The sequence below is a fragment of the Trichechus manatus genome, unplaced genomic scaffold (genome assembly GCF_000243295.1).
Source record: "Trichechus manatus latirostris isolate Lorelei unplaced genomic scaffold, TriManLat1.0 scaffold00152, whole genome shotgun sequence".
In the NCBI taxonomy this organism is placed as follows: domain Eukaryota; kingdom Metazoa; phylum Chordata; class Mammalia; order Sirenia; family Trichechidae; genus Trichechus; species Trichechus manatus.
The window spans coordinates 3,630,187-3,655,160 of NW_004444088.1; the positions used below are offsets into that span (position 1 = coordinate 3,630,187).

Consider the following 24,974-nt stretch of genomic DNA (forward strand, 5'->3'; position numbering starts at 1 on the left):
AAAAAAAAAAAAAAAAAAAAAAAGAAGGCATCAAGAGTAGTTAGGGACCTACTGGGCCAGTGCAGGCAAGAGGTAATGTGGTCTTCTATGACAGACCAACGAAATGGACTCTTAACTTTATCCTTCACTCGCCAAATTCTTCTAATTAAAAAACAAGAAAGAAAAGAACAAATCCACAGCAGCACTGGAAAACCAGGAAGACGTACCATCAGCAGTCGAGGGTATTTAAGAATTCCTGGAAGGCATTAAGAGAAATGAATCTGATCGGTGGTGAAACCCAACAGAACTGGGGAATGTATTCCTTTCACAGTTGCAGGGACTCTATATTAATACAGCGTTGTTTTTAGGTCAGCACACAGAGGGAGAATTAAATGAAAAGAGCACATGCCCTTTGACTCAACAATTCCATATCTAGAAATCTATTCTATCCATGTCCTCACTCATGTACTGAGATATATGTACAAGAGGAAAACCTAAAAACAATCTAAATATCCATCAGCATGAATATAGCTAAACATATTATACTATTTCCGTACCATTGAATGCTCTGTAGTTATTAAAAAGCATGAGGTAACACTGTATGTCTGACATGGAAGGTTCTCTAAGATACAGTAAATTAATACAATGAAACTGTTGAACAATGCCTAGTTCAGGGTGCCATATATGTAACAAAGAAAGAAAAAAATACTTGTAGGTTTTTGTATCTTTCTAGACCTTTTTTAAGTGTTGTACTCAACTCTTAACAGTGCTTATCTATAGGGAAGGGAATGAGATTGGGACAATATGGTGAAAAGGAACTTTCATTTTTGTGGTAATACATCCTTTTGTATTGTGCAGACTTTCTCAGTAAGAATGTATTATATACAAAACTAGAAATTTATTGTGACAAATATTTAAGGAGGTAGAACCCAGGAAACTTGGCCACCAGCTGAATGTGGTGACTGCAGGGTGGTAAGGAGGGGGATTGCAGGAAGAGAGTGGGTGGGGTGGAGCGTAAGGATGTGGATTCAAACCACTCAGAAGCAGAAAGACATTTTAAAAAGGAAGCTATTTTTTAAAATGTAACAACAAAGACAGAAAGTGTGTCTCATACTCTAAATGAGATAGTTTGAGAAACAGAAGGATTTATGCCTCTTCAGCTGCAGTTGGCAGGGGCCGTTGAGAATGGAGACATGAAGCACATGGAATGAGAGTCAGTTGCAGAAATGTGTCGGCCCCAGAATTGCTTCTGCTGACGAGTGTTCAAGGCCAGCGTGGGCCTGGCCCTAGTGATCTCCAGATTGCAAATAAAGTAGTAAGCAGAATCAGGGATCGGTAACTGTCTGTGAAATAGGAGGGGAGAGCTCTTTACCCTTCTCTTTGACCATTAACTCTGTCAGCCGTTCCTCTCTTTGCTTTCCCTTTCTTGTCTGACCTTCGATTCTCTCCTCCCTTGACTCATCTCTCTTTCTCTTTTACACACCCACATGCACACATACACCTCATACCCCTCCGATAACAAATCTTCCACCCTGAAAAAACAAAAAATTAAAAGAAAGGGAACTAACAGAAGAAAATGGCATCCAAATGAGATAAGCACCTCCAAGTGATACTGAAGAAAAAGATTTTCTGCCAGAAACATCATGTGACGATTTTCATGGTCCGCTTATTGTATCATCAAAAATGTGCATCTGGTAATATCAACATAGCAGAAAGCTTGACAAACAAGTGACAGTAGCGTTTCCAATACCAGCTTTTACTTGCATAGCGTTTTATGGTTGAACAAAACGCTTTCATACACGTTATCTTGTGTGAGCCTCACGTCAACCCTTCAAAGGAGGAAATGTTTCCATCTCTTTATGGATGGGGACATTGAGTTCCAGAAATGGATGAGACAGAGTCAGGTCTCAGAGCCGTGTCTACTGATACCTCAGCCAAACGTTTTTCGAAGACACTCTGATGCCTGCCTAACCTTACTAGAACATGCTTGAAACCACATGGACTGGTCTCTCGGGCTAAACCTTTCAGACTCTGTCCTTCCAAAACTTGTTGTGTGTGCTTCCCTAATTTTGAAGAGTCACAGATTTTACAAAAGTATATTCATCCATGTTATTTCTTTCTAAAGTGTAGTAGTCATTTGAACAACAGCAAAAAAGCTTGGTAAATGAAGGGGATGAATTGTGCCCTTTTAGGGAGCCACCAGCAATAGCTTACAAAAGAAAAATGCAGAATTTAATTTCTGAAATGACAATAATATATAATCCATGATGTTATGTTGATGATGTTAATATACCAATTAATAATTAATTAATAAATATTAATAATAATGTGATTCATGATGTTAAATCTATGGGATAGCATCCTAAGGTCCGGGCAATAGAGGAAGGATCAAAGAAATGAGGTTTTGATTCCAGCCAGACTTTAAGGTATTTCCTGGTACCGAGCTAGGAATACTTGTTCATGGGAAGAAATCACTATTAATGAACTGTTTTACCGAGTCACAGCGCGTGAACCCTAGCTTATTCTTCTAAAGGAAGAAAGCAGAATACTACCTGTGCGAGGTAGAAGTACACTGAAGAAGTTGTTCATTGATACGTTCCCTCTCTGGAAGCTCCAGACGCACCACGATAACACTACTGTAAACCCGGGAGAAACAAACCCATTGCCATTGAATTGATTCCAACTGATAGCGACCCTATAGGAAGAGTAGAACTGCTCCATAGGGTTTCCAAGGAGCAGCTTGTGGATTCGAACTGCTGACTTCTTGGCTAGCAGCCTGAGCTCTTAACCACTGCACCGCCAGGGCTCCAACCCTACTGTAATCCTCCCCCAAAGTCATCAAGAGGCTAAAATGTACACATAGGAGTTGGGATATAAGTTAGCACCTCAGATAAACTGAGGGCCCCTTGATGAACTGAGGGCCCCCTGGCCTGAGCTCCTCCAGGGACCATGCACCTGGCTGAGGCCCCTTTTCTTGCAGCATCACCTTCAGACAACAGGAAGATCTGAAAGCTGCGCATCAGGGCTCTGGCTGCTCAGTCTGTTAGAGCTGAGGCTAGTTTTGCTACAGCACGTGTCTTATTTTTTTCCTGGATAGCGGTTTTATGTAGATTTTCTTACCTCTCCGACTCCTTCTTAACTGCAAGATAGTTACCATGGCAACACCTGTTGATAGCAGACCAAAAAAATGTGCTTCTGCAGTGGGAACGCTGCTCCTGGGTTTCCTGCTACTCACTCCTACAGTTAGATTCAGGGGTGTTTTTGTTTCTTCTTTTAGCCCTGGGGGTGATAGCAGTTTCCCCCATATGGGCAGGTTGGTATGGAAATTGCGCTCTGCTGTGTTGGTGTTACCTGCTAAGACTCTCCACGTGACCCCAACGGAGCATTTGTTGACTTTTACCAGCTGTAATACAAGTTGTGTCTTTTGTCCAAGATGTGCAAAATCTTGAGAGCCCCCTTTTTTTCTTTCTCCTCTGCTCCTGCCTTACTCTGTCAGTTATGTGGGCTCATGTTTCCTCTTTACCCTGTCAGCTAGACAGAGGGGCACAGTGGTTGCGTCCAAATTTCACGTCTTACTTAAAATACCATTAGTTTGGATGAATGCTAGTCAAGAGGGCATGGCTAGATTAGCAAAAATCTATTACCTGCCCAGGAAAATAGCCCAGAGCATAATCAACTTTACTGATGGAGACGTAATAAGATCATCTTTATTTTGAAAAAAGACAGTGCGTCCTTTTCCCTTCATCCATTTAGCTAAATTGCCTGGCTTTCGAAAGTTAATATTTTGAGGTTGCCAGCAGGTTCCACTTTTTTCACTAAAAAAAAATTGTATTATTAAGAATAAGCTAATTTTCCAAATATCTTAACATCCAAGTGTTGTCCTTCGGGATTCTTTCTTGAAGTAATTTATGCTTCACTCAAAAGCATTTATTTTAGGTTTCAGAACCGGGGTTCTGAGTAAGGTCTTCTCACATGATGCACAGCTCTTTAAAGAAGGTTTCGATGAACATCTGCATATTGAGGAACAGTCCTTCTCGTTAGCAATTGTCCAAGTATTTTGATTAATTGAAGAATCATAAAATGTTTTCTGATTACCTAATTAATATAGAGGTATTTCATTTTAACATCAAAACAACTAAGAAAATAAAACCTGGGTTATACATAATGCCAATTATTTTTATAAACAGGTTAAAAGAAATATATTCTAGATATTAAATAAATTGAAGAGACTTTTTAAAATAATATATTAAAGAAGTCATATGCTATCGGTTGCTAGTATCTGCTTCAAAAAATAGCAATATCATAAACAATCATATTCAAGCAAGCATTGTCCTGTACCTCCTCTGGAGATGGCATTGTAGGAGAATCTTTGAATGAGGTTTTAAAAAAGCGAGGTTGGGGGGCATCACCCCAAAGCCAAATCCTCTGATTAGGAAGAATATGCGCCAGTAGCGTACGTAAACCGACTAAGCCACTGCCGTAGAACAGGAGGTAATGAGAAGTGGTCTAGGTTATGTTTCTGATTCAGACCCTCAACAGCTGTGTGATGGTGGCTGGGCCACAGTTTCCTCATCTGTCAAGTAAGGAGCTGAGCTGCAATATTCTGAAGCTCACTTTAAACTCTGTAAAGTTACGTTAATCTAACTCTGAAATATGCACAAGTACTAACCCGTAGGATAGAAAGCTGACGCTAAGGGCTGAGAAAACGGGAAGAGAAACCAGCACAGACCCCTGAGTATGAGTTTCAAGTTACTTTTCAAAGAAAAGGAAGAGCATATATTAACCAAGAGAAGGATCCAAGAAAATAAAGGGCTCTGACTTACCGGTCTAAATATGACCCAATAAAGGGGAAAGGGGAACCCTAGTGATTTTGATAAATCCAAATTCTTATGGAATTCTTTCAAAACCTTCCTCACAATTAAAAAAAAAAGTGTTGGAAGTTTTCTCTAATTCTGCTGCATGTTGTTTTGGTAATTAGTCCCTTAAGCTATTACTGAAAACAGTGTTTAAAAATACAAATTCTCTCTCTGAAATTGTATAATGAATTAAGTGAACTGCTGTTATTTCAATGTTCAATTCAATTTATGTAATTAAGAAGTAACTCCAGCACAGCAGCTGGATTGATGTGTCAACCTTATTCATCTATGTGGAAGAGAAATTCATGAGTCTTGCTCTCCCTCGTATCTGTGCCTTTAAGTTAGGACTGTGTCTTGTTGGAATATTGAGAAACTTGACCAGTTTTTCATGCATTGGCTCAGACATGCAGCCCGTAGGCACACATGCGCACAGGCACGCATGTGGCTGCCCTGTAGAGCTGTGGCTCAGTAAACTAGAGTCCGTCACGATACCTTCCGTTTTGCTGAACATGCGGTGTTTTACACATACTAACGCAGCTAACATTTACTGAGCACATACCATTACAGAGCTTGTGCTGGGGTGCCTACGGAGACATTAGTTTGTGTTATTTCTCCTAGAATGAATCTCCTGACAGTCTCTGTGTTACTGAGCATGGCGTCTCATTAAGTTTCTCAGAATTTCTCCAAAGTTCAATTTACGTCTTTGGCAGTTATTTATTATCAGAAAAATGATTGAAATGCCGCACATATGACAAAACCCGTTGAACCCACTGCTGTCGAGTCAACTCTGACTCACATTGACCCTGTAGGACAGAGTAGAACTGCCCCATAGGGTTTCCAAGGAGCGGCTGGTGGATTCAAACTGCTGGTCTTTTGGTTAGCAGCTGAGCTGTTAACCACTGCACCACCAGGGCTGTATACATATGACAGTGTCTCATAAAACTAGCCCCAAGTAATGAGGGGATTGCCACATGGGTATTATATCAGTGGCACAGTACTGGTATGGCATCTGTAGACAGGTTTGAAAGTCTGAGATTGAAGCAGTGAATGAAAACATTCATTCATTGAGAGAGATGCTCTGTAAAGTTAAGGCTCATCTGCGAGATGCCAACCAATCCTTCCCGCGCGCGCACACACGCACATGCACGTACACACACACACTCCTATACATTCAAAGGTGGAAAACTTGCGAGACCCAGAAAAACAAGGCAGTCCTGTCGAGTTCTGGCTCTCAAAGATTTCACTGCATAAGGGTACACATGGAAGGATTTTGATCATCACTCTCTAAAATTCAAGAAAAATAAGTTCCTCTTGAAAGGGAAATTGTTTCCATTAAACAGCACCATTGGAGAGGATTTTCAGAAGGAATTATTTTCCCAGTGTTATACTTACAATCTCTCTGATGTTAAAAAAAAAAAAAAAAAAAATCTAATTTCTCATTTATGGTTTGTTTGCCTTCACCTTGTCTTCACAGTCACCTCTCTTGGGCACCTCTGAACTAGCCTTCCTTGCCTTTTCCATTTTTCTGTTCTCATGAGGAGAATACAGCCCCAGAAAACACTCTCCTCTGAATGGACTGTTGCTTTGGCGTACATCAGGGATTTCAGCTGCTAGAGGATATGAAAAATGAAGCGGGAGGCATCAGATGGCCGCCAGACTAGAACTGTTAACACAGTAAATGCCAGGAAGGCTGAAGTGTGAGCTGAAGCAGCTGGGGGTGGAAAACAGGAGCAGCAGGGCTGGGAGAACTGGAATAAAAAAATAATAACAGAGGCCAGAAAACGAGAGGGAGCTGGGCGAGGGGAGAAGTGCAGCCACAGGAAAGCAAGGAGTCTAGGTAGAAGGAGAAGGAGGGGTTGTAAGTATGTGTTTCCAAAATTGCAGTGTTCATCGTAGCCCATACACATTGTCTTTATTGTTGGTGTTGTTAGCTGCATTGAGTTGGCTGCCAACTCATAACAGCCCCGTGCACAGCAGAACAAAATGCTGCTCAGTCCTGCGCAGTCCCTGTGATAGGTTGTGGATCAGACTGTTGTGGTCCGTAGGGTTATCACTGGCTGGTTTTTGGAAAGAGATTGCCAGGCCGGTAATCATTAACGGTTATTGATCAATAATCATTTGTAGTGAATAACTGCTGTCTACACTTAGAAATAGTCACAGGGATGCAGGAGCACGTGAAGGAGCATCTGGTCCATACTCTCAGTTCTGGGTAAAATTCTGCTCTGGTTGTCTCAGAACATGATGGTTGGACTGGATCCACACCATCCTGCTCCAATGCAACTCTGGTAATTCCAGCCACCATTACACTTGGGTTTCCCATATCTGTTGAAGACTGATCTGGAAAATGAATGGCCTTGTCATGTTCTTCACGTTATAGCAGCCTCCACTGGCAGATAGGTAGTGGCTATGCATAAGGTGCACTGGCGGAGAATCGAACCCAGGTCTCCCGCATGGAAGGTGAGAATTCTACCACTGGGCCACCAATGCCCCCATTCATTGTCTTTAGTGCCTCTTTAATGAAACATACGTACTATCACTTTCTTGCATGATTAATGTGATAGACTGAATGTTGAAATGGTGATTGAAAGAAATTTCTATGCTTTGAGGTTGATCCCTATTGATAATTTATTGAACTCATGAATTCAGATGGATTAAGAAGAAATAACGTGCTAGTTTATGGATATGTTTTTTTTTTAGTAAAAATATATCAAGTTGCTAACATTCATCATTTGGACAATTAGTGGATGTGTATAATTAGCTGGAATAGTAACTGGTTTGGTAGATATATCCAGAGGGAAGTGATTAATCAATTACTCTCCTCCTGGAGGCCCATTTCTGGTATTTTAACTTAATCCTCTCCTAGTCAACATCAGGCCAGACTTGCCTGGTCCAAAGCTGGGGAGAGATGGCTAATGTAATAAATGGCAGAGACAGAATTCAGGAACATCTTGACAGTTGGGGCAATGACCCAAGTCTAAGAAGCAGAAATTGCACAGGGATCAATGTAAGCACACCCTTCCCTCCAAGTTAAATTGCCCGACAATAAGGAAGAGATGTGGCTTAGCAGCATCATATTTGAAAGAGATTTAGATTTAATTTTTGTCAAGTACAAGGTCCATATACGTAAATGGTATAATATAGCTGATAAAAGCTTCTGTTATTGTAGGCTGTCTGAATAAAAGTGTGGTGTCTCAACTAGCAGAGGAGTCCTGTTCTACGCTGTACTGATCAAGTACTATCTGGAGAATTGCCTCTGAGGTCCATCATTTAGAGAATAGCCAGTAAATGAAGGTGCCAGCTCCCAACTTGTCCCCTTCTGCCTTCCTTGTTTCTTCACCACTTGGTCCTTCTGCATGCATCATTTTTCCTCTCCAAATCTGAATTTGTTCTCTCTAAAGCAAGAATACTTATTATGTTTAAAGCTACCCCATAACCCAGTAGAGCTTATCACTAATCATAGTTTCTGTCTGATGGCCCACGGTAGATTTGGCTAAATGCCAACTGAAGTTCTTTGTTGAATTTTAATTTCCTGTGCTGAGAATTGTATTGCCCCAGTGCTGACCACCACTGGTGGATGACAGCCGTTGCATCCCCAGTGACCTTTATTGTCCTTCAGATGCAGGATCTCATATCTCAGGAATGATGACCAGGCACCAGGCACCCATGATGCTCACCCCTTGACCTTTCAAGTTTCCACTCTTTCTTTTCCTGTGTATCCAAGTGTTTGGTACGGGGTATCTGCTTTGAATACCATAGTCCGTCTTGGTCTTACCAAGCAGTCTTCTTGAGAATTGTGGCTCTTACCCCGAGTCCCTGCCCAGTGGCCAGATTTTGTTGCTGTGATTAGACCTTCAGGAGGGTAATGGACCACCTTCCTGACTCCTGGTACCACCAGCCTCTTGCTCCTGATAGCTTTGCCTTCATGCCATAATAGGGCCCCAAGAGTTCCCCTCCAAAACCAAGATAAGAACTGTCTCCTAAATCGAATGGAGTTTACCATTCTCTTGGATGTTGTGCTTGCCTTGCTAGCCTGCTCTCCTAGATTGGGTTTGTAACTGGAGCAGGCTCTCAGTCTGCTCTGTCCTTGTGAGCAGACCTGTCCAGGGCCCAGCTCCCTTTTCCTGATAGGCTTTCTGCCCCTTTGATGGCAGATGGTTCTCAAAACTATATTCTTTGAAATGGAGAAGAGGAGGCTCAAGATCAAGGGAAGACGGACTTGTTTAAATAGGTGTCTTCAAGTGTTTGAAGGGTTGCCATGTGGAGGACACTGTTGGACTTGTTCTGCTAGCTCTTACAGGTTAGAATCAGGACTCAAACTAGGTAGAAGCTACTGAGCCAGTGGGGTGGAAAACCTTCCTTACTCCTGGCTGACATCTAACAGTGCTTGCCAGAGACACAAAGGGATTCCTTAGGATGGAGAAAGCCCTTCATTACAGAAGGAAGTCTAGCATAGGCTGGATTAGCAGATCTAAGTTTTGTTTATTGGTTTGCTTCTATTACAACCTGAATAAAGGATGGTATTTACTTTGATGACATTTGCATGTGTGCAATATTGCTATGACATGAGTATGCCAATCATAACCTGCCTATAATCCTACTCCTTTCTCTTTCTTCAGGGACTGTGGGTAGAGCAGCTTTATTATAGCAATATCCTAATGTCTACTCTGATTTTATTTAAATTAATTCACTTGGTCAGTGAATATGTATTGAGTGGCTGTTATTAAGCACTATGACTCCTTCAGTGCTCAGTACTTTTAACTGTTAGGTTTAATCAAGTCCTTTTGACATTGTACTGGATGTTAGGAACATTGTAGAAAGTGTTCAGACATCAAGAGGGATTGATTTCTAGGTGATCTTTAGGTTTCTTTTAAATTTGAGATTTGGTGATTGAGCTTCTTGATTCTAGTCTCATATTTAGTATATATCTTGCCTCCAAATACAGTTTTTATAAGTAAAACATAGATTTGGAGTGGGGTTGTTCAAATCTGTGCTATTAAATTCCTGTACTTACCTTCCCAGATAGCAGAGAGGTGCCCTCTCAACATCATCACTGCTTCCCCCAGAGGGACTGTAGGGGCATGACTTGAGGAAAGCACTCTTCCCCTAAACCTCTCCTCAGTGATGGATGCCAGCGGGGCTTGGACCAAGCCATCTGTCAGCTGCATATCCATCCCTCAGGGTCCCGGTGGCCTAGAAAGTGAGCTCTATTTCAGCTCCTCTAAATGGTTTTAGCCAGAAAGCCTTCCAGGTTAGTTTTGTAAAATGTACCATGAAGTCCTAGAGTTCACTTGTTTGGACCTTGATGTGAACATTGCCATCGGTGCTGGGAACCTGCTAACAGTCCTTATAAAAATTGTCCGTCAATGACATCAGTGTAGAAGAAACAGCACTGAGCTTGGTATCCTACTGACTTAGTACACGTGGGGGTGGTGGTTGTTAGCTGTCGTCAAATCAGCCCCTGGCTCATGGCAACCCCCTGCACAATGAGATCAGACCATTGTGATCCATAGGGTTTTCACTGGCTGATTTTCAGAAGGAGATCATCAGGCCTTTCTTTCTAGTCAGTCTTAGTCTGGAAACTGCTGAAATCTGTTCAGCATCATAGCAACACGTGAGCCCCCACTGACGGGCAGGTGATGGCTAATCAAACCCGGGTCTCTCTCACGGAAGGGGAGAATGCTACCACTGAGCGACCACTGAGTAGATAGCTGCTTTCAGAAGTCCTAAAATTCCATCCAGTAACTAAAGAAATCAGCACTGAAAGCATAGGATTTCTGGTAGATTGGATCAATAATCATTTGTAGTGAAATAACTGCTGTCCACACTTAGGAGCCCTGGTGGTGCAGTGGTTAAAGCATTCAACTGCTAACTAAAAGGTCAGCTATTGGCAACCACTCTGTTCTGTGGGAGAAAGATGTGGCAGTCTGCTTCTGTAAAGATTTACAGCCTTGGAAACCCTATGGAGTAGTTCTATTCTGTCCTGCAGGGTTGCTATGAGTCAGAATCGACTTGGCAGCAGTGGGTTTGGTTTTTTGATTTTGACACTTCGAGATAGTCATGAGGATGAAAGAGCATGTGAAGGAGCATCTGGCCCATACTCTCAGTTCTGGGTAGCATTCTGCTCTGGTTGTCTCAGTCAGAACATAATAGTTTGCACTGGAGCCAGGCCATCCTGCTTCAGTCTAACATCTCTGGCCATTCCAGCTACAATTACACTTGGGTTTCCCGTGTATCTGTTTAGGAATGGCATTGTAATGTCTGCATTTCCTGGGATACTTTTTGGTAACAGCTTTATTGAAATACAATTCACATACCATACAATTCATCCATTCTAAATGCACATTCAGTAGTTTTTAGTATATTAACAGAGTTCTGCAACCATCATCACAATCAATTTTAGAACATTTTCATTACATCAGAAAGAAACCCTACGCCACTCAGCTTTCACTCCCAATTCCCTAACCCCACCTGATCCCTAAGCAACCACTAATCTACTTTCTGTCTCTATATGGTTGCCCATTCTGGACATTTCATACAAGTGGAATCATATAATACATGGGGTTTTGTGATTGGCTTCTTTCACTTAGCATGATGTTTTCAAGGTTCATCCATATTTTTAAGTTGTGTTCAATTTTCAAATCAGGCTCTTAACTCATATCTGGTAATAGAGAGAGGATATCTAGACATATTATTTCTAACACACATAAGTCATATTTGGCATTTTAAGAAAAATGTTTGTTTTCTTTTTAATGCACTAATTTAATTTAGATCATCAAATCTTACACATATTTCCAGCTAATTAAGGAGAGTTATCAGGGAGTGACCATGACAACATTGGAAAGTGGAAAGGTTTGCAGTTTGAATCCACATCTAAATATATGTGTATTGCCAGCGTTCAGAAGAAGACTTGATTTGAAATCTAATGAAAGAGTAAAAAGATGACCTGGGAAAGGCTCTTGTCTGTCATACCCTTCACCCACTGAAGCCCTGTCCTCTTAGTTTGCATGATTGACAGTTGAGTAATCTCGAGTAGGGTTGGAGGAAGACAGCCCATGATTGTGTGTCTTGTTCTGATCTTTTTAGACTTATTAAAAAATGAAAATAATCATGTACCTGAATGTGGCAGCCAACAAAAGGCAGCTGTTTCTCACTTGATAACTGTCAAGGGAACAATAGATATACCTCAAGATAATATAAATAATCTGCTGACTCTGCTCTGGGAGAAAGCCACATTCAGTCTAAGATGATAGTACATGGTTCTAATAAAAAAAAAAAAAAAAGAACACCAGTAGATCCAACTCTCAAAACAAAAAAACAAACCAAACCGTTGCTGTAGAGTCAATTCTGACTCATGGTGACTCAAGTATTTCAGAGTAGAACTACACTCCATCGGGTTTTCGATGGCTGTAGTGTTTCAGAAGTAGATCACCAGCCTTTCTTCTGAGGCATCTCTGGGTGGATTCAAGCCTCCAACCTTTTGGTTAGTAGCCAGGCAGTTAATAGTTTGCACCACCTATGGGCTCCCTGATGCAGCTCTAGAAGGCTCATATTCTACCCAGTGTTTGATATTGAAATTGAGGAATTGTACCTCAATCTGTTTCAATAATTTGGGAAGCTCCAAATCTTAATCAGCAACGAGTATATTCTCCTAAGAGTGTAGACACGTTTATTCATTCATTCATTCCGTTCCTTCTCTCCTTCCTCTCACACAGCACCTATCATGTTGTCTTACATAAAGTAGATGTTCAATACAGGAGATATGTTTTAAAGGACAGGAAGAGAACTAGAGGGGAAGGGGAGAGGGAGGAAGGACACGGCACCAAAAATAAAGCAGAGCCCAGACAGGGTTGGGGCTAAGGAGCACCGACAAATCAGGGGAGAACAAGAGAATCTATCCCTGGAGTCTCCTCCATTTCTGCCCATCTTCCCCATTTCTACATGAAACAGACGAAGGAATGACTTGGGATTAGATCTCCCTGCCATTCAGGTCACACTGTCCACATAACACCAGTTTCTTTTAATAAGAAATTTTCAGAATTGAATCACAGCTTTACCTTACCAAAGCATATTAATGCTCTTTTCAAATAAATCGCTTGTTTTAGCTCATGTTCAGATAAGTTATTTGAATTTTAATAGTAGGATCACTAGGAGTTGGAATCGGCTTAATGGCAAAGTGTTTGTTTTTTTTTTTTTTTGGCAGGGAGTAGGTTACAGTAATACATGGATTTGTAATTAAACTAATAAAAAAATGGAAAGATCAAGTAAATTGAATTGTATTTGATTAGACATTAACTTGACTGTCATTTTAGAGCAAAGTTTTAATTTATTTACTACTATGTGTAGTTTTGCCTCTTCTTTATAGTTTGCTTTGTTCGAGAAGGAATAGAAAGCTCACTGTTTAGTAAGAACTTGCTAACATTTTTACAGTAAACTAGACAAGTAACTTTCACAGTCTACTCCATCTGCCTTCTTTTCTAACTTTCTTTCTCTTTGGTTATAGGCCAAGAAAGAAGAGAGAACTCTTACTACAGTAACATTTCAAAGGGGAAGACGTTGCTCGAACTTCGAATAATTTTTTGGACATTTCTCCAAGGTAAATATTACCATTGTAATAATAAAGAGGCACATCACTAGAATTTGAAAGTTGCAGTGCTACCACACAAAGTTTAACTGTGTTCTGTCCAGCACAAACCTACAGTGATCTGAGAGTGGGAGGGAGAAGAGAGACGAACTCAGAGCTGTCGGGTAGCCGGGAGAATACCATCTGAATCTGCGAGCTCGGTGAGCTGTACTGAGCTAAAAATACACGGGGAGAAGGGAGGAGGGGGGAGCTGTACTTCTTTCTTCATGCTCATCTCTCTCAGATACTCATGAAAACAAAAACAACAGCCAGTGTGATTGATTATAAAAATAGCATTTCTTCTTTTAGGAGGAATGGTTGGGGTCATTCACTTTAGAGGTTAAATTAGAAGATGCGCTGTTCTGATGTCACAAGGGGAGAGAAACCTGACTCGTATTTCACACCAACTAAGACTTACAAATATGGAAGGTTTTAAAGAAATCCATGTACCACTTCTCTGAAAATACCTACTGAGGAAGCCTTTGGTTCGTGACAAATGCTTTGAGGAGTTCTTGTTTTGGAAGATTGTGTCTTTGATGCCTCTTTTGTAGGGAGCGGCAGTATGTGTGTGAGAGAGAGAGAGCGAGGGAGAGAGAGAGACAACCAAAGAGAAATCTGTCGGCCTCACACTGTCTGTTTCAGAGGCGTGACTCCGGGCGCTTTCTTTATGAATCGAGAGCTTAGCGGGAATAAAGGCTCAACAGAAGGAGCTGAATACATAGTCAGCTTCAGCGTTCATGAATTAGCTGCCAATATTTTAGCATGAATTGCTGTGTCATTTCTATGAAGTCCCCCTGTTACCGCTCAGTCTGTAGCTAAAAGCTGTTTGGCTAAGCCCTGAAATTGTATCTGATGAAACTCCTCCTCCTTCCTTCCTGATAAAGATGTCTGTGTACACATACATGCTGAAATACAAAAATACAGGATCCAATTTAAAAGAAAATACACTTGTCAACTTCCTACGTTTAGAAGTTAATCTACAGTGGACATGATTTAGTCCATAGTGTTCTAGAATGTGGTATCAGTTTGGCAGAAGGAGAGTGGGGTTTTCCCTCTCAGCCCTCATCCTGGTTATTCTCTTCTGAGGGGGTGGGGGTGGGGGAAATGCAGGCTGTACATTAGAGGGGGATTTGGTGATACTATTCATTCTCTGTTCTGACAGAGAAGACATTGTTCACTGTACTAGGCTTGGCGGAATCTGTGCTGTGCATACAGAATGGGAAATAGCACAGCAGTGACGAATCTCAAAATTCTAAGCAATACATCAGCCTAGAGGATTTTTTAAAAAAATATATTCTGATAGCGCCTCATTCCTGTAGATGCAAGTCGTAATTTCAAAAACTAGTTTCCCTTTAAATGATATTTTCTCTCACATTGCATTATGCATATATTGCATGAAAAAAGTCTTTAAGGTAGCAGAATACCTATTTAACGCCGTAGTAACACGAATTAAAATCCTGAAAATTTAGAAAGATATACTCTGAAAACACCAGATGTGCTTTGTTATTGGCCTCTGTTGTTTCCCGCACGTGTCTGTCTTACCTTAGTGTTCGCACATCGGTGTTAAGGAAAAATAACCTCTGCACGTCACCTGGCGATTCCCAGAAGCAAAGGTGTGCTGCCTGAGATAAGAAAAATGGAGACGCATTCAAACATGTGCCCTGAGGAAAGGGGTGCGCTGCTGGGAACAATGTGGGAAGTGTTTCCCAAACATTCAGAACTAAAAAGGCAACAACAGTAAAAATGAACGTTCAAACCGACATTCAGACCCTGTGTTGGAAGCTGAACTGGCGTAAATCGAAGCCAAGACTAACGGGTTTTTCCGCTTCCTGAAACTCAGCCTTCATCTCTCTGCTATCTCTCCCCAGGCACGGGGCTACACACTGGAACGGCCCCTGTTAATCCCAGGGCGTGGGGTCTTCATGTACGGGTATTTCTCTTGTAGTTAGCTGACATCGAGCCACCCCAACTCCTGGTAACCCCACGTACAAATGGAATCAAATGCTGCCTGATGCTGTGCCATCCCCAGGATCAGTGGCAGATCAGATCACTGTGATCCATGGGGTGTTCATTGGCTGATATTCAGATCCCTAAGCCTTTCTTCCTAGTCCGTCTTAATCTGAAACCTGTTCAGCAGCATAGCAACACACAGGCCTCCACTGGCTGCACATGACGTGCATTGACCAGGAATTGAACCTGGGTCTCCCACATGCAAGGCGAGAATTGTATCACTGAACCACCCATGCCTCGTGTTTGTCTTACTAGAGCAGAAAAAGAACTATACGATGTAAATTATGAGATTCCAAAAGTTACAATGCTGATCATATCAGTATACAGTAGATGATTGTTAATCCTTTGTAGCTTTTCAGGTAACCTAAGAATTCATCTTCTACAACCCAACAGATCTACTCTGCTATAGTGGCCTTGCTCAGATTCATTTACTGCATTGTTGTTTTTAAATTTCTCACTCTTTTAAAGTGTATTTGCTTTGCAGTCTTTTAAAATGGATTCATCTGATGCTCTTTTTCAAGGAAATAACAACTTAGAAAAATTAACCAAGGCTTTACCAGCCTATTTCCCTGATCGCCTCCATTCATTTGGCGTGTTTTGTCTATTTTTAAAGTCGTTTTTATTTTACTCTTCTTAACAACTGAGTTAAGGCTTCCCGAAGGAGGTAAGGCAAGGAGGAGCCAGCCCCGACTCTCTGCTCAGACGCTCCTTGGAGGCTCTGTCTGTGCAAGCAGGTCAGGGAGCTCCAGGAAGACGCCATCGGCGGGGCGCTTGCAGGGCTGTCTGTGACTGGCGGCCGGTCCTTCAGTCCTGCCTCCTTGTTCCTGTTCTGTTTGAATCCCTAGTAACCACTCTACATGAGGCCTGATCATTAGCATGCACTAATGACAACCCAGCTCTACAGAGCGTGTTACCACAGCCCTCCAGAAAGCGGGAGGAACTGGCAGGCAGCTGAGTCAGCCGTGTGCACCCCTAAAAGGCAGGGTGGCCCAGCTGGCCTCATGGGTAGCCTTAGAACTGGTCGGGATAGGCTTTTGTAAAATGAAGAGTGGGGAGGGACCTTGTTTTCACCAGGGTTATATGTTCTTTGTCTATTATGAAAAGAAATCTATACCAATAGTAGAAAATTGGTGTTAGTGCTTAATGACAAATTTTTATTGAACAAATAGTTATATTTTACTTACTGTGAAGCAAGCACTGTTTTAAGCACTTCGGAAATATTAACCCATTTAATCCACCTAACTATCCTACAAGGTACAATTACTGTTATTGTCCCGTTTCACAGAAGAGGTAACTGAAGCTCAGAGAGATTAAGTGTTGTGGATTGAAGTGTGTCCCCCAAAAGTATGTGTAGCAGTCTCAACCTCTATACCTGTGGATGCAGTCCCATTTGGAGTAGGGTTTTCTTTGTTATGTTGAGGAGGTCATACCAGTGTAGCGTGTGTCTTAAACCGAATCACCTTTGAGATATTAAAAAGTAAAAAGGGAAGATTAGGCTCAGAGACAAAGAAGCAAAAATGGAGGAAAGACAGTGCCCCATGGAGATCTCCAAGGAACACCAAGAAGCAGAGGCAAGGATTTTCCCCCAGAGCAGACAGCCTTCCTGTAAAGCCAGCACCCTGCATTTAGACTTCCAGCTTCCTAAACTGTGAGAAAATAAATTTTTGGTCATGAAAGCTCCCTGCTTGTGGTATTTCTAGTATAGCAGCACCAGGAAACTAAGATAGTAAGTAACTTACCCAGGGTCCCCTAGCTGATGAGGGTAGAGACAGTGTTAGTGTCCAGGCCATCTGCTCCAGAGTCCAGTAGTCAGGGCTCTGTGCAGCCAGCCAGAGCAGGCTTCACTATCAGATCCATTTGGGGTCTATAAACATGCAAGCCTTCCCCACAGAGATACACACACTATGTTATGTTGTTATTTTTGGAACTATATGCCCTTTGTCATTTACTAGAATGGCATTTACTACAATCTGAAGTAGGTACTGAATGGTTGCTGTGTGGCAAACAAAGGACCGCAGGCCCTTCTCTCCATGGCCGACAGGGTGCTCCCTGGCATCATGCTTGCATAGGATCACCCCCGAGCACCACTGGGAAGAGCCAAGTGTGGTTGCTGTGCCTCTTTCTCAACGCCTTTTTGACTTGGATTGGTCCTTCCCTTTAGATGTATGAGGGCCCTGAGGCCCGCCGTGTAGTCAGAGCTGCCAATGCTGAAAGCAGCCACTATCCGGGCTGAAGTGACTGTGTAATGGTGTAATGTTGCATCTGACCGTTCTTCTTTCCCACCTGCCATGGAGATGTAAACAGTTGCCTTCTGGAGGCCTTGCCGTAACCTGGCACTTCCTGAAGTGTGCACCCCTCTGCCCCCACTCCTGACATGCCTCCAAAAGAGAAAAGAAAACAAGTTTCGTTTATGACCAGCCATGTTTGGGAGGCACAAGTTAAACAAAATTAAATTGATGTACTTGTTGCAGGATTTGTTGGAATTTTAAAATGCGAATGTAGCTTGTGACTCTCCAAGGTCAGATGTAGAGTACAACCTTTCCCAAATTTATGAGGCAAGAAACCCTTCCTCCCCACCCCAGGGGTAAACATCTGTCCACATCACCTCGGCACTGCTGCCTCAAGAACAGGGAGGACAAGAGAATCGAAAGTCAAAGGGGGGTCAGATATTCAGATATTGGGGAAAAATTAAGAAACTGCATTCAGTATCCACAAATTCCAGCTCATCTTTAAACCAATAGTCATTGGGACGTTGGAGCCTCAGATTTCTCGTCTGTAAAATACAAAGGATAGAACTGGATTATCCCTAAGCTCTTTTCATCTTTATAAGCTGGTGACTGTTTATATTCTACCTCGTTCCAGAGGGACTTTAAAAATCAGAAACAATACACAATGCATCACTGTAGAGTAAGTTACAAATAAAAAAACAGTTTCCATCAAGTTGCCTCCAACTCATAGCAACCCCACGTGTGTCAGAGCAGAACTACATAGTGTTGTGAATGACTGATTTTTTGGAATTAGATTGCCAGACCTTCCTTTTCTGGGTGGACTCAAACCTCCAACCACTGGTTAGCAGCTGAGCTCATTAACCGTTTGCATCTCTCAGGGACTCCAAGTTAAAAATAAACCAAAAAAAAAAAAAACCAAACCCATTGCTGTCTTTGATTCAATTCCAACTCATATTGACCCTATAGGACAGGGTAGAACTGCTCCATAGGGTTTCCAAGGCTGTAATCTTAACGGAAGCAGATGGCCACATCTTTCTACCACAGAGTAGCTGGTGGGTTCAAACCGCCCACCTATTGGTTAGCAACCGAGTGGTTTAACCACAGTGCCACCAGGGCTCCTTAGGTTGGATAAAATGAGGCACAGGGAATACAAGGTAGGAAAGATAGAAGGAGGAGGGAGCTTAATATACCAAATGAATCCATGAAGCCCTCCTCAGAGGATTCCCCAACAGAGATAAGCCAAAATTTTTGTTCTATGCTTTCTACTGAATGGCTTCAAAAGAGAACTGTAATCAAACTTCATGATTTACAGAGTTGTAAGCTAAAAACAATCAGGTTTTCCTAGGAGAAACTACTATTCCCAGTTATGAGACTGCGTTTTTCCCACAGTATTTAGTGAATGATTATATGTTTGGTGTATGCTTGAGTGTATGTGGAGATGACTGGATCTTGACTCTCTGGACTCCAGAATGTGGAGGGCTTGTTTGATGGGAGACCAGAAGTCTGAGTTGTGCTCCAGGGGTAGCGGGTGCATCTATACACCTGTTCTCTGTTTCCAGGATCCCTAGGCCTTTTCCTCCACTCATCTCTAATGTCTTGTCATTTGTCACAGCCACGACCACGGTTTCTCACAGCCACTTCACAAACCATCGGGATTCAGAGGAGTCCCAGGGGTGTAATGTTGTCCAGGTGGTAAAGACTTCAAATCCAAGTTCTATTTTTAAAATATTAATAAATGAAATGATTATTTAAATATTTTTAAGGAAAATACTATACTTGAGAACCTCTCAGAGCGTGTGAAGACAATCACATGAGCAAGCGTGCTCATGACTCACACAGTGAAAGCTACCGTGAAGGTTTTAATTTGTTTTCACAGTTTGTCATGTGTTATTACTTTACATTTATAATTGATGATTAAAGATAGTAAGCATAAGAAACACTGATGTTACGAATTTAATGAACATCTCAAAAATGATCTTCATCAGATTTAAAAGCTTCAGGCGTCTGGTCAAAACTCTTAGATAGTGTCCATAGTATTGATAGTGTCTCATTTCCTGAAATGGTAGTTGGGTGGTGGCTACATGGTTGTTTGTTGTATTATTCTTTTTGTAAATAATAAATATGTAAATATATTTTTTTAAAGTTTTATGTTAGTCTAGTAAACCAAAAAACCCATTGCCGTCAAGTCGGTTCCGGCTCCTAGTGAACCGTATAGACTATCAGGATATTTTTATGGCATTAAATTCCGTATTAAAAAAGAAAAAGCTAGCAGGGATCATATGTAATTTGTTTTTTTAATTTCTCAGAAATCATTATCATCCATACACTCAATATATTAATTACAGAGAAATACAAACAGCAGTCTGAAACTTTTTGTTTTATCTCATTGTTTTATAATTAAACACAAAAATTGTTTCTGGTATATTTTTTTTTGGTCCAAAATGCATGATATCCAAACATTAGTTAGTGAAAACAACTTTTGTCTATTTATATAGTTTGAAACTTATATATCTGGTCCCCTAACCAAGCATGGAGCGCTGGTGGCACAGCTGCTAACCGAAAGGTCGACAGTTCAAATCCAACAGCTGCTCCTTGGAAACCCTATGGGGCACTTCTGTCTGGTCCTATGCGGTCACTGTGAGTCAGAATCAACTCAACAGCAAGAGGTTTGGTTTTTTGTTTTGTTTTGTTTTTCAGCCAAGCATATGAGGAACCCTTGTGGGGCAGTGGTTAAAGCATTCAGCTGCTAACGAGAAGGTTGGCAGTTCAAACCCACAAGCCACTCCTCCGGAGAAAGATGTGGCTGTTTGCTTCCGTAAAGATTACAGCCTTGGACACCCTATGGGGCAGTTCTGCTCTGTCCTATAGAGTTGCTATGCATCAAAATCGACTCAATGGCAATGGGTTTGGTTTTTTTGGTTTTTAACAAAGCAAGTACTAATGTGCCATTTAACAAAATTTTTTTGTAAGTCATGCATTTTATTATATAATGAATTTGAAGTAAATGAAATAGCATATCCCTTATAAAATGGGAAAAAGTCAACACAGAGTTATTAAAGTTTCTATTTAAATGAACTTGATAATACAGTCTTGAATAATAATCTAAAATCAAATCATTTTATGTAAGACACTTCTAAAATAATTAAAGTATCTCCCATGCGAGTTTGCAAGAATGTAACTATGCAAGTCGAAACAGGTGAAGCCTTTAGTGAAGCCAGGAAAAGATGTTGCAATAATTATTTCTATTCAGTTTAGAGGGAACCTTGCCATTCTTGAATAGATGATTGGTAATTGGATAATACAAGGTATGGTGTGTTGCAGAAAGAAGATTAAAGGCCAGCGGGATAGTGAGCTGATTAAAAGAAAATATTATAAAACCACCCTTGCCCTGCCTTGCTCTATACACATCGTTTAAGCATCTTCTGCCATTTCCTGTCCGAGCTGTCAGTGAATATCAGGGATCAGCTCTTCCAGTGAATGCCAACCTTAAATGTGTTCTACAAATCCCTATACTATTTATGTTATCTTACTGCCAAGTATACATAGAAATACCCATCATAAATCAGTGGCATTTCCCCTACTTAGTGTTCTTTATAAAACAGAAGTCATAGTTCAGATTTCTTACAGTTTAATTTCCTCATAGTCTTGGACATTGGGACATTAGTTGTACCACTTCGTTTTGTGGGTTTGTTCATTTTCAAGTTCTGACTTTACTATTGATTTATTTTTATTACAGTAAATAATCTTTGCATCCAGTATTACATCCAAATGTAGCTAACCAACTTCCAAATAATTTAAATCAACATCATTGTTTTCCAATAATACTAATGTTGTTTGGCTGTTCCAATTATTCACTTAAAAACCCAACTGTCATCAAAGTCACTGCTATTTACTAAAACTTTAGTAAATGTCCAAAGAAGCATTTCAATAGAGGTAGTTTAAGGAAAAATACACATAAATGAAATATCTTTTACATTTATGTGAGCTACGACATTTCTCAATGAATTGTAAATAGCTTTCATTTTCGAACTTTTCCGGAAGAACAAGTCGTTTGTTACTAGGAAGTTGATGCAAAAGAACTATGTTTGGCAACTTGGAGAACATTTTTAGCATTTAAATTTCCCTATTTATAGTGCAGCTTCAGGCAGAGTAAAATGTTTGGCATTCCCATAGGGATGCAAATGCTTCAACATTCTCTGTTGTGATCTAACAATTCATTTCAGAGTAAGATGACTCAGTCTTGTTTGGAAAATGTTTTATACAAATATTGGCAAGGAAACTATCACTGCATTTTGGTAGATTTTAAAAATGTAAAGTAAATGAGGACAAATTGTGTAGTGTGACCTTTTGTTTTCTGCATTACTGTGGTTCTATGTGAACTGCCTTTTATGACTCTAAATTCTCACTCCACTCTGCTCCATATCTTGATTTTTAGATTTTGTTAATCCATGTTTCCAGGTCTCTCCAAATGTCAGTTCTTCTCAACCTAACCTTCCTCTTATCCACAGTGTTCTTCTCATGAGTAAAACTTCATATTACTTCATTAACATATGCCCTTTTCTTTTACATTAGAGAATACGAGAAAAGTACTTTGTAGGAATTTGCCCTTAATTGGCTGAACACTAGAAGTATTTATATATTCTGTCTCTTGCACATGCACGCGCACACACACACAGTTGAAGTAATTCACAATTCAGGATTCAGAAGACAAAGCAAAAGGGGAAAATCCATGGTTTCATAATACAGCAAACTAAATATAATGCAGTATCCTGGATGGTAAAGTAACGTATTATAATGACATGTGCAAAGACCTGGAGATAGAAAACCAAGAGGGAAGAACATGCTTGGCATTTCTCAAGCTGAAAGAACTGAAGAAAAACTTCAAGCCTTGAGTTGCAATATTGAAGGATTCTATGGGGAAAATATTAAATGACGCAGGAAACATCAAAAGAAGATGGAAGGAATACACAGAATCACTATACCAAAAAGAATTGGTCAGTGTTCAACTGTTTCAGGAGGTAGCATGTGATCAGGAACCGATGGTACTGAAGGAAGAGGTCCAAGCTGCCCCGAAGGCACTGGCGAAAAACAAAGCTCCAGGAATTGACGGAATACCAATTTAGTTGTTTCAGCAAATGGATGCGGCGCTAGAGATTCTTACTTGTCTGTGCCAAGAAATTTGGAAGACAGTTACCTGGCCAGCCGACTGGAAGAGATCCATATTTATGCCTGTTCCCAAGAAAGGTGATCCAACAGAATGTGGAAATTATCGAACAATATCATTAATATCACACGCAAGTAAAATTTTGCTGAAGATCATTCAAAAGCCACTGCAGCAGTATGTCGACAGGGAACTTCTGGAAATTCAAGCCAGATTCAGAAGAGGACATGGAAAGAGGGATATCATTGCTGATGTCAGATGGATCATATCTGAAAGCAGAGACTACCAGAAAGATGTTTACCTGTGTTTTATTGACTATGCTAAGGCATTTGACTGTGTGGATCATAACAAATTATGGATAACATTGCGAAGAATGGGAATTCCAGAACACTTAATTGTGCTCATAAGGAACCTGTACATACATCAACAGGCAGTCGTTCAAACAGAATAAGGGGATACTACGTGGTTTAAAGTCAGGAAAGGTGTGCATCAGGGTTATATCCTTTCACCATACCTGTTCAATCTGTATGCTGAGCAAATAATCCGAGAAGCTGGACTATATGAAGAAGAACAGGGCATCAGGATTGGAAGAAGACTCATTAACAACCTGTGTTATGCAGATGATATAACCTTGCTTGCTGAAAGTGAAGAGGACTTGAAGCACTTACTGATGAAGATCAAAGACCATAACCTTCAGTGTGGATTATACCTCAACATAAAGAAAACAAAAATTCTTACCACTGGACCAGTAAGCAACATCATGATAAATGGAGGAAAGATTAAAGTTTCCAAGGATTTCATTTTGCTTGGATTCATAATCAACACTCATGGAAGCAGCAGTCAAGAAATCAAAAGATGCATTGCACTGGGCAAATGTGCTGCAAAAGACCTCTTTAAAGTGCTGAAAAGCAAAGATGTCACCTAGAAGACTAAAGGTGCACCTGATCCAAGCCAGGGTGTTTCCCATTGCCTCATATGCATGTGAAAGCTGGATGGTGAATAAGGAAGATCAAAGGAGAATTGACACCTTTGAATTGTGTTGTTGGAGAAAACTATTGAATATACCATGGACTGCCAAAAGAACAAACAAGTCTGTCTTGAAGAAGTACAACCAGAATGCTCCTTAGAAGCAAGGATGGCGAGACTACGTCTCACATACTTTGGACATGTTATCAGGAGGAATCAATCCCTGTAGAAGGACATCATGCTTGCTAAAGTAGAGGGTCAGCGAAAAAGAGGAAGACCCTCAACAAGATAGATTGACACAGTGGCTGCAACAATGGGCTTAGGCATAACAATGATTGTGAGGATGGAGCAGGACCAGGCAGTGTTTTGTTCTGTTGTACATGGGGTCGCTCTGAGTCAGAATTGACTCAACGACACCTAACAACAACATTCTGGATAGGATCCTGGAACAGAAAATGGACACTAGGTAAAAACTAAGGAAATCTGAATCAAGTACGGACTTTAGTTAATAATAATGTATCAGTGTTGGTTCATTAATTGTAACAAACGCATTATGCTAAAGTAAGATGTTAATAGGGAAACTGGGTACAGGGTATATGGAAATTCTCTGTACTATCGTTGCAGTTTTTCTGTGAATCTAGAACTGTTCTAAAATTGAAAGTTTATTTTTAAAAAGTACTAGAAAAAATGGCAGCAAATATATTTATAAAGTAGTTAAATGGCTATAGTCAGTTTCTGTGTGTTTTGTTATTAAAAATGTTGGAGTAGAAGAGTGATTATTTCCCTTGTTACCAAAGTACTCTACTGAACACAGCCATTTATACCAAGGGTTGGAAAATCCAAGCATTTGGCAAAATTGGGGACCAAATCCAGCCTGCTGCCTGTTTTTGTAGGGCTTGAACATGCTTGGTTGTGTATCTTCCACATGTTCAGCTTCCAGAAAGGCAAGATGGTACAGAGGTTCCTGGGCTTGACTCTTGAGCTTGACTTCCAGCCACTTGGTGTTGTGGGGCTTTGCTTGACTTGCTTAACTTTAGTGGAGTTCGTTTTCCTTACCTGTGATGTATACAGTCAAACTAGATTTTTCTCTCAGGGAACACATGGCTTAGAAAATTCTGACTCTCTAAATGTGTGATGGAAGTCTATTTGTGAAA

At 40.8% G+C, this 24,974-nt stretch overlaps 1 protein-coding gene across 3 annotated transcripts in view; it reads left to right on the forward strand.

The window, feature by feature from the left end:
• The window catches only part of PAG1 (phosphoprotein membrane anchor with glycosphingolipid microdomains 1), a 196,366-nt gene that overhangs the window by 80,797 nt on the left and 90,595 nt on the right, over positions 1-24,974 (forward strand). For 2 of the 3 annotated variants that reach the window (XR_002825570.1, XM_004386000.2), the window contains exon 2: positions 13,336-13,428. The gene's annotated coding sequence lies outside the window, so the exon portion shown is untranslated. Of the gene's footprint in view, positions 1-8,854; positions 10,033-13,335; positions 13,429-24,974 lie in introns of those variants that run through there. The other variant, XM_023740300.1, reaches the window with a different exon arrangement.